Here is a 10631-nt window from a genome sequence, read left to right as displayed (position 1 = left end):
ATAATAATAATAATAATAATAATAATAATAATTTTCGTCCCGTGAAGTGCCTTCTCTCTTTTCGGAGACGCGGAGGTGCTGGGATTTTCTCCTCGTAGGAGTTCTTTTGTGTGTTGGTAAATCTACAAAATCGCAGGGGGCGTATTTGAACTTTCTAAATAACACCCGTGCGATCCAGGATCAAACCCACCAACTTTGACCTCGGAAGTCAGCGCTCAACCGTTTGAGTTATTTCATACATAAATAAAAACGGATTGCACTTTCGCATATCAAAACATGAAGATCGAGCGCAGAAGTGGAAAACCATGGATAACCACTTCGAGGATGGTTGAGTTGGGAATCCAACCCACCTCTACTCAGTTGAACTCGCGAGTCTGAGTGGACTTCGTTCGATTCCTCGTACCACATTTCCAATTTCGTGGCAGGGCCGGGAATCGAACCCGGGCTTCCGGGGGTGACAGCTAATCACACTAACCACAACAGAGGCGGACCTTTTGGAAGATAATTAAAAAAATGTATTTCCTGAAAAATTTACTTTTTGTATTTGTTGAGTTTTGATTAAATGGTCCTCAATTAATATATGGCAAAAGTATAATTATAATATCACCGACTTGAAACATGAATAGAGGGTATTCGTGACACGTGCTCGATTAAGATTCCAATCTGCATCTCTGCAGGCACTTTTTACAGACTATTAAAGCAGAAGTGTAGATAAAAGTGGGAAAAAAAGCCATCTGAGGTGATAGCTACCTAGGGACTTCCTCTCACGAAATAGGGTCGTAATAAACGGTGAGGGAGGAGGTTGCGAGGTAAACACGCACGTGGAACGTGAAATGTGGTTGTAATAATAGAGATGTAGATAGCTCTCCAACTTATTAACTGGCAGGTAAAGTGCTCGGAGGGTGGAAGAGGCGCATCTTAATAATATAATTCCTACCCCCACTCCGTATCCACCGTGTAGGAGAAAAAGGGAAATGAAAGGTTATCAATCAAGCAAGTGCTTTCAACACGTGTTGCAGTTCACAGAACAAGCAGTGTTACAGCGCATGATAAATAGATGGCACAAAGCTCACTTCAACAGCGAACAGAACGCGGGGAACAAGCAGTCAAAACGGAAAGCATCTGTCAAAAGGAATTCCGCTACACAGTGACAAACAGTAAGGCTCTATGAAACAGCAGACAGAGTCAGTCATTATACGTGTCGTCGAGACTAAATCCAGTAGAACACCTGTAGAAGGACATAAACGAACTTCCACTCTTTAGAATACAAATTATCCTCACCGTATTCTTAATGGGGACACGAAGTAAGATATTTGACGCTGAGAAGGGAAAAAATAACGTGTCCACAGCTATTAAATGGTTCACTATCCTTAACGAGCAGCAGGTGAAATGATTCGGGTTCGTATCACGTACAGACTTCCAAAAGAATGCTCTGTTGCCACTTTTCCCTTATAAACTCAAATGATCAAACGGTTGGTTAAATCTAAATGGATCCAATGGAATACAAGCAGCAGCTGTTGCGAGCACCTCCATAAGCTGCTCAATGACCCTGAAATATGGCAACGTTCACTCCGCGTGGAGTAGAGATACATGTGCTGCTGCATCACTGCTACTGCAGACAGATACGAATGAATAAGCCCAGTTTTACTGCCTGATGCCTTTCTTGACTCAAAGCCTATGGGGATGGATTTATTCACTATTATGTGTTTCTTAGGTAGTTGGTGGTGTGATGTTTGTGTGTAAATGAAGATGTGTAAAATTAACGAGCCGCGGATAAATCCCCTATCCGACCGGGATTCTAACTTAGGACCTTCTGGACTGAAACCCACTGTGCTGACTATGCAGCCGAAGAGCCGAGCTCTGTTCCAGTTCTTCTTCTTCTTTGTCGTTTAGGCCTACTGAGGACCACGGGGCTCGTATCTACTCTTGGGTAAAGTTGTTGCTTTCTTCTTCTTCCAATACTCCTTCATTTGCTGACTATGAGCCAGCTTTCTCTCCTCGGTCCACTTAGTTCCTGTAGTCTCTGTTCCAGTTATTATTATTATTATTATTATTATTATTATTATTATTATTATTATTATTATTATTATTATTATTATTATTATTATTATTATTTTGCTAGGGGCTTTACGTCGCACCGACACAGATAGGTCTTATGACCGGGCGAGTTGGCCGTGCGCGTAGAGGCGCGCGGCTGTGAGCTTCCATCCGGGAGATAGTAGGTTCGAATCCCACTGTCGGCAGCCATGAAGATGGTTTTCCGTGGTTTCCCATTTTCACACCAGGCAAATGCTGGGGCTGTACCTTAATTAAGGCCACGGCCGCTTCCTTCCAACTCCTAGGCCTTTCCTATGCCATCGTCGCCATAAGACCTATCTGTGTCGGTGCGACGTAAAGCCCCTAGCAAAAATAATAGGTCTTATGGCGACGATGGGATAGGAAAGGCCTAGGAGTTGGAAGGAAGCGGCCGTGGCCTTAATTAAGGTACAGCCCCAGCATTTGCCTGGTGTGAAAATGGGAAACCACGGAAAACCATCTTCAGGGCTGCCGATAGTGGGATTCGAACCTACTATCTCCCGGATGCAAGCTCACAGCCGCGCGCCTCAACGCGCACGGCCAACTCGCCCGGTATTATTATTATTATTATTATTATTATTATTATTATTATTATTATATTATTATTATTACCGTGTTTTCCTGGTGCAGTCCTTGTAGGACAGACGCTACGACTATGGTGTGTGGCGTTTGCAGTGTATGGGAAAATGCGTGGTAATGTGATAGAAGGTAGTATATTGTGTGGTGTGCGAGCTGAAGGAATACTCGGAAGAGCACAAGCATTTAGTTCCCGAGCCAAGGGATTTACCCTTAAGATTAAAATCCCTCGACTCGAGCGGGAATTGCACTCAAAGGTCTCGGGGACCGAAGGGCAAGACGCCAACCACTCGGCACTAGTCAGAAAAATTGATGGTCACTACCCAACAGACATTTTATCTGCAGATGTAAGTTGTATGAAGATTGAATGAAACTGTTTTAAACCTTCTTGTTCTATCATATTCATCGTTGAAATAGAAGCAGCAGTGAAAGGCTGGAGTGGTAATTCGTGCTCCATTAGAAATGAGATGTAATTATCTCAATTATGCCAGCTAAGTAGCGACTCATCAGTGTCTGTCCGTTTTCATTACGTCTACTTTCTGTTTCCATTGACGAACGAACAAGACGAGATGAAGAGTGTTTTAGACTGCTAACTTCATTAATTGCTACTTTCTGTTCTTTCTGCTGAACTATCAGAATTACTGTACTCCGCTGAGCTCTTCATTTTTGAAGACACACTCTGAATTTAGATATGCGCTGGGGACCCTCGTCGACTCTCCCGACTCGCAACGGCGAAAAAAGCAGCATTTTAATGTGGAAGAAGCATAGGCCTACACATGCTCAGTAATTTCTGCAACAATACGGGGAAGGAGGAAGAAGAAATTGACAATGCAGAGTGCGGAATCGCTGTGTGTGTAAGGGGGGGGGGGGGGGGGAAGGGAGGCTGGGTTTTCCCCAACCGACGTTTTCATCTCAAAGGTTCCTCCCCACTAAAATTGCCTGGGGGTGTCTTTCATTATAAAATGAGGAAAATCTAGAACACATATATTACTGAAATTACATTTAATAGACATAACATAGAAATAATATAATGACGGCCAGACCTCGAGCAATAAAGCAACGTAACGGTGGCAACTCCACACCTGCAGCTTATTTTTCGTGTTTCACTTTGGCAAGTACATCTGAAACCCGGGAAGAAATAAAACTTACTTCAAGCCCTCCACCGTTATCGCTCTAAGCAGCTCGAGCTTACACCACTGCTCTACTTCTTGGAGAGGGTGTGCTTCCGATAGGTAGCCAATAGGACAGTGTTCTCTTTTAAGGAGTGTACAGACGAAATAACATTTCCAATGTTTATTATTCTTATTATAACAGAATTCAAACAAAAAGATTTAAAATTGACATTTTCTGGGGGACGGGGTACTACTGCGCAATTATATACCTTCTCATTCGCCGGGTACAGCCTGAAATAAACACTAGTAGTTAAGCCCTATGGTCCTTCTCCCCCTCCTCACCACCACCCCATTTCTTTCTGATTTTGCATCCTGATAGGCAGGCAGTCTATTAATACAAGAAAGCATACAAAACAGAATCCTAAGTCAGGGTAAATATGTCCGGCCCCGGTTTCGATTCTCGGCCGGGTCAGGGTTTGTAATTGTACACGATTAATATCCCTGGCTTGGGGACTGGGTGTTTGTGTCGTCCTTAATGTTCCGCAATTTCCAAATACACGCAGGTTCCGCACGCACGCAGGTTCATAACATATGGTGCAAAGTAGGGACAAAAGATCTTAGGTCGACGCCCCGAATAAATGGCATTTTTAAAACAAAAACGAAAACAGGGTAAATGTTTTAATCTCACAGTAAATATATGTATACAGGGTTGGTCATACTGATAAATAATTTGAGAAATATGTCTGACTCGTTGGCTGAATGGTCAGCGTACTGGCCTTCGGTTCAGAGGGTCCCGGGTTCGATTCCTGGCCGGGTTGGGGATTTTAACCTTCATTGGTTAATTCCAGTGGCTCGGGGGATGGGTGTTTGTGCTGTCTCCAACATCCCTGCAACTCACACACCACACATAACACTATCCTGCACCTCAATAACACGCAGTTACCTACACATGGCAGATGGTTTGCACAGGGGTGTTGTTAAATCTGCATGTAGTTTAGACCGGGTTGAGAGTCATGCCGAGAAATCAACATCGAACACAAACATACCGTGAATGGGTTTCAGCCGGTGTAAGGGCAGCGTACTTGCAGAGGCGCGAATCGGTCAGCTCGGAGGTCTGTGTTCAAAACCCTTCTTTTGCGAAATTTTTGTCTTAGGCTGGTGCTGTCAAGCCGGTCTTATGTCACATGAAGATTTAGGAACATCGCCGTGCAAAAGCATTTCGTCGCTGCCGGGGCAAAACCTCCTATGTGAAATATTTTAGCTTAGAACTTTGGCCGGTAATGTTCTGTCATCTAAGGTGCAATATTGTGTGAATGTGGTCAAGGCATTCTCGCTCTTCATAATGTATGTACTGCGGGCCAGTATATCTCCAAAAATATTATCACATAGGAGATTTTGTCCCGACAACGACGATTTGAATTTTTCTGCGAAGGGATCTGATACGCTCACTTCAGCAGCTTATAAAAGGACAACGGCGTGAGATATCGAAATTTTTTTCAAATTATTTATCAGTATGACCAACCTTATCGCTCATATGTGGTTCACGTTTTTTTTCGACCACCCTCTATACTTAGCAGAATTACTCCTCCTTTGCACGGGGATTTTTGTTAAACTTTGGCATATAGGAAGAAACTTAGTAACACATCTTTAAAAATATAAGTTTCCCATTTGGAAACCTAGTCTCTTATCACGTAGCTATCAGCTTGCAATCGGGAGATAGAGGGTCCGAACCCCACAGTCAGCAGCCCTGAAGATGGCTTTCCGTGGTTTCCCATTTTCACACCAGACAAATGCTGGGGCTGTACCTTAATCAAGGCCACGGTCGATTCCTTCCCACTCCTAGCCTATCTGTGTCGGTAAAGGAAATTATAAATTTCTTTCTTTATGCCCAGTCTGCCAACGGCCGTAGCCGTGTTGAAACACCGGATCCCGTGAGATCTCCGAAGTTAAGCAACATTGGGCGTGGTCAGGAGTTGGATGGGTTGCCACGCGCTGTTGGTGGGGGCAAGGGAATGGAGGAGCGGAAAGGAACTGGCCACCCTACCGCACGTAAACTCCGGCTCAGGAGCACCTCTGCGGAGGTTCGGACCTGCCTTCGGGCAGAATAACCCTTACCTATGCCCAGTCTGTAATAAAATATATGAAATTTCAATGGGAGAAATTTTGTAGGGCCTACGTATATTTTTATACTTCGCTACACTGAAGCCCGATTTCATTAACGTGGGTTAAACATTAAGGGGCTGCTTGGCCGAGCCGGTAAAGGAGTGCTCCGTTCGCCCGGAAGGACGTGGGTTCGAATCCCCGTCAGCAAGTCGTAAGATTTAAGAAACGAGATTTCCACTTCCGGAGGTGCATATGGCCCTGCGGTTCACTCAGCCTACACAAAAAATGAGTACCAGGTTAATTCCTGGGGGCAAAGGCAGCCGGGCGTATAGCTAACCACCCTCTACCCCATCACGTGCCGAGGTTACGAATAGCGGAAGCCTTTACCTTCCACTTCTCCAAGGGCCTTCGTGGCCTGTACGGAGATGACTTTGCTTTGCTTTGCTTTCCGTGTGTTACACAATTTTGCTCTGAATTTAACTATTAAAATTCTATTTCCTCAAATAAGGTTAGTTTTAACTCTAGGTTAAGGTTGCGGTTAAGGTGTTAACTCGAGGCTGAAAGCAAAATAACCGCTCTCAGTAATGCGTTGGATGCAGAGTTGATTTCTTTAGGTATGTTCAGTGTTGTTCCTAATGGATATGGGCCTATAGGGAGGCTTATATCTGAGGAACAATTCTCAAAAACCGTCATCAGTTATTGCGTAGTATCATATAATAGACGGAGACAGTAGCGTAGCCAGGATCGGCCTATGGGAGCCGGGGGGTGGGGGGTGGGGGAGGAGGTTATAGTTAAAAAATTGTGATAGAACACAATGAAGGTGCGTGTGTGGTGCGCGCATGCATGGCTTGTCATTATAAGGACACTGTCAAGTGAATTATGTTGATATTCAGCTTGCAGTACACTACAAAATTTAACATTACAATACAGAACAAGAACTATACGACCGAGGTCGAAAGTTTTACATCAAATGGTATGGCCAGTTTACGATCCAAAATCCAACTCTCTTAGAAAGTAGATTCAACAGATCTCTTGGTTCTACATTTATGTCTCTGAATGTTTATTCAGTTTATTGTTTGTCATTTTGTTTACTTTCTTTTTTTGTAAAATTTTCGTGGGTCCATGGGGGGGGGGTGTCTAGCCCCCACTAACCCCCACCTGGTTACGCCCTTGGTTGGAGACAACGTTTCGGTATAAAAAGCTACGGTCAAGAGAATGGTCTCTTAGTGCCTGCAGTTAGGCCTACAGCATTACTGTTTTTTAGAACTGTTTAAAGGTGCTTGCTAATGTACACTGTCACTTGGGCAATGGTATTACATTCCTCTGTAATTTTTATCCTGTATCCCCTTTTTCTTTCAATCTCATACTATCAGTCGTCTTGCATTCTGTAACACTTTGACACTTAGTGACAAACTCAGTAGTAACATTTCTAAAGTAGGAAAAAAAAAACCGAGCCTATATTTCTCTTCTGAATTTCTTCAGAATAATAGAGGCTACCACGGAATTGTGGAAGGAAAACAAAATGCTACAAAGAAAACAAACAAACAAACCAACCACAGTTTTAGCCTTTCAGACAAGACAATGTTGAAAACATCCTAGGGACATGAGCTACGAATTTTCGGTAAGTAAAATATAATAAAGTATGAGAATATATTCTTTATTTATTCCTAAAGATGACTATTCTTTTCTTAATCATCGTTATCCGGTTGAGTAGATTAGCAGTGTGCCTTTTTTCTACCACTACGAGCGCTAATGTGTGTCAATGCAGAGTTTCAGAGTTTTTTCAAAAAATCAAATAATACCGGAGGGTATTGAACCAAGGAACACATTACAGAAATAATTATATAAATGAGTTAATTTGGCTAGGATTTAACTTATAAAGAAAACTAGTAAAGAAACAAGAGATTTTAAGCTGTTTCCCGGAACTACATTTAGGCCGGAAGTGTTTTTCGATTTAAAAAAAGTTAGATACAGCTATCCAAGACTCGCTATTTTAAACCTTTCCGGGCCCCGTAACCCTTGAACTTCCGGCACAATTGTTAATTGCATTTTGTTTGCTAAGAAATATTTTCAACATAAAAAGTAAACACGCAAGGAGTGTGTTCATAGCTTCTAATTTTCACTCTCAGCCTCCTTGATTGCACGATAGCTGTTTCCGACGAGTTAAAATATTAAACCGAAGGTGGAGTATATTTAACCTCCTCGATGATACTGGGCCTTAGACTTCCATTTATTAGTATAGCTGAAATAAACGGACACGGCAGCTGGCTTGTGGGTGGGTACATCTCTCACCATCAGCAGCCAACTGTCTTGCGCTGCCATTTCCTGTCTAGAAACATTTTAAGGTCGAGGACGTCGGATGGTGTTTTTGCTAGCTCTCGTACTCCACTTTCCCTCAAGAAGTGCGTTGACACGAGCCGTGCAGAGGAGGCTTGTCCTCACTCTGTCACTCGGCCAGTCAGTGGGACGTAAAAGCGAGTCGACTGTTACAGAATACTGGCCTGAGGAGACGGCACTTCTCCCATTCCACCTTCCACAGTAGTTCAGAAAGCTCAGTGTAGAATAAGAGAGAGGTAATGCTTAAAACTGCTTCCTCTTGAACTTACTCTCAACTTCACTTTCATCTCGTTAAAAAAAAATCCTCAGACATTTACGTAATTCTCTGTAATAGTTGCAGTTTTCTCCTTAGTATTTGTCCTTATTGAAAGAGGGTAAAAGAAAAGAAGTTCGTATTCTTGGCTGAATGGTATAGTGGCATTCAGTTCGTAGGGCCCCGGGTTCGGTCCTCTTGCTCTGGGTTTCCGTGATAGTCTTAACGCACATATCCCTACTATAACCACCATAGCAACCCATGATATTGTATAGGCAAACATCCCTTCTCATTAGATTGGCGGTCTGTAAGGGCAACTCTGAGCTTGCATTCGGGAGATAGTGGGTTCGAACCCCACTGTCGGCAGATTATATATCATACTACATCTCTCCAGTGACAGGTTGGAATATTCCGCTCAATAGGCCTTTTCGTCTCCTTACTCCAAGTCTTCTTAGCCCAAATTAATACTTTTCTCTTCGTAAAATATATGACAAAATCTAAACGGCAAAGCTGCGGTTACCTGCTGCCACCAGCACTAAACTTAACGGACATGTTTATAGTTTCGTAACGTGGTGACCTCTGGGTCATTGTTTCCGACCCTCGCTCGGGGTTGTGCTGTAAATCCCAATAATCTGCTCCGCCGACTCGTCAAGTGGAAATGGGGTAGTTATTCCCTCGGAACCACTCTTCATTCTGCCCATGCATTCAAATCCAGTATAATTAAATGAAATCTCATCCACCTACTCGTTATCGTTCCCTGATCATCTCCGATTTCACTCATCACTCGTCTGTGGACGGGATATGGAAGGCTGGTGTGAGCTTTGTCTTTCTACGGTTTAGAAATATATAGCTTTATTTATTTATTTATTTATTTATTTATTTATTTATTTATTTATTTATTTATTTACCTCTGCTTTCGATTTTAGACTGCTGTGGATCGCATACAACACAAGGCTTTCTGATAAGACTTTTCTTATCTTCCCAGATCTTCTTTCTTCTTTTCCTTTTTATTATTCTCTGCTCCTCGAGTACCATCAGTTTGGACATACTCTTTATCTGCTTTTCCTGGAAGTTTTGCAGGCTGTCGGTTCCACTGTATTTCTGAACTCCTTTCTGTTGTAGATCAACTTTGCTGTATTTCTAATCTCTTCTGTCATTCTTGACCTCCTCCACTCACTTCGGTCTTGCTTTAATCCCAAGATATATTCAAAGATCATTTTGTTCAATCTGCTTTTGTACATTCTTACTAGATGGCCATGGAATTTCAATCTTCGTTCCCGCATTGTACCAATGACCTACTAAGTGTGCTTGTGGAAGTCCTCGTTTATCCTTTTCTTCCATGTCCCGGCTGTAGTCTTCTGTGGTCTTAAAACGTTCAAACGGATTTTCCTTTCCCTTTTCTCGAATTTTTACAGATTTCCGTACGGCTGCTCCTGTCTTATCACTAAGCATTTATTTATGTAATACCCTGATCGACGCTGATCTTTCCTGATAACGTTGTGGTCGCCTCTGAATCTTATAGTTTCGGATGAATCCCTAGGTTCCGTGTTTTCCCATTTTCACACCAGGCAAATGCTGGGGCTGTACCATATTAAGGCCACAGCCGCTTCCTTTGCACTCCTAACCCTTTCCTATCTCATCGTCACCATAAAACCTATCTGTGTCGGTGCGACGTAAACCAACTTGAAGAAATATGTTCCTTCCTCTGACAGCTGTGCATTCATTCTACTGTGTGAATAAGTACACTATAATAATATAGTATGATTTCAAACCTTTACTGTCTCCTTATGTAACTGAGATAACGGATATATGAAGACTTTTAATTTGTTGCTATTTGTTTAACGTCGCACTAGCACATCGAAAGTTTTCTGCTACGGAAGGATGATAAAGGGCTAGGATTGAAAAGATACTGGATCCAGCATTTCCCTGGTGTAAACATGGGAAACAAAGGAAAACCATCTTCAGAGCTGCCGACGGTGGGATTTGAACCCACCAACTCCCAAATGCAAGCTCGTAATTCCGCGACCCTAACCTTGCCGCCAACTTGCTCGGTACGACTTTGTAGGGACAGTATTCATTATAATAGGGCAGCCAACGAAGCCCGTTTGGAGACATTCCGCTATCTTGAGAAATACTTGTTGGGTTCTGTAAATGATTACACCTCTGTATTTGAA

This window comes from Anabrus simplex, chromosome 3, assembly GCF_040414725.1.
Source record: "Anabrus simplex isolate iqAnaSimp1 chromosome 3, ASM4041472v1, whole genome shotgun sequence".
NCBI classification, from domain to species: Eukaryota; Metazoa; Arthropoda; class Insecta; order Orthoptera; family Tettigoniidae; genus Anabrus; species Anabrus simplex.
Note: the sequence above shows the minus strand (reverse complement) of the source record.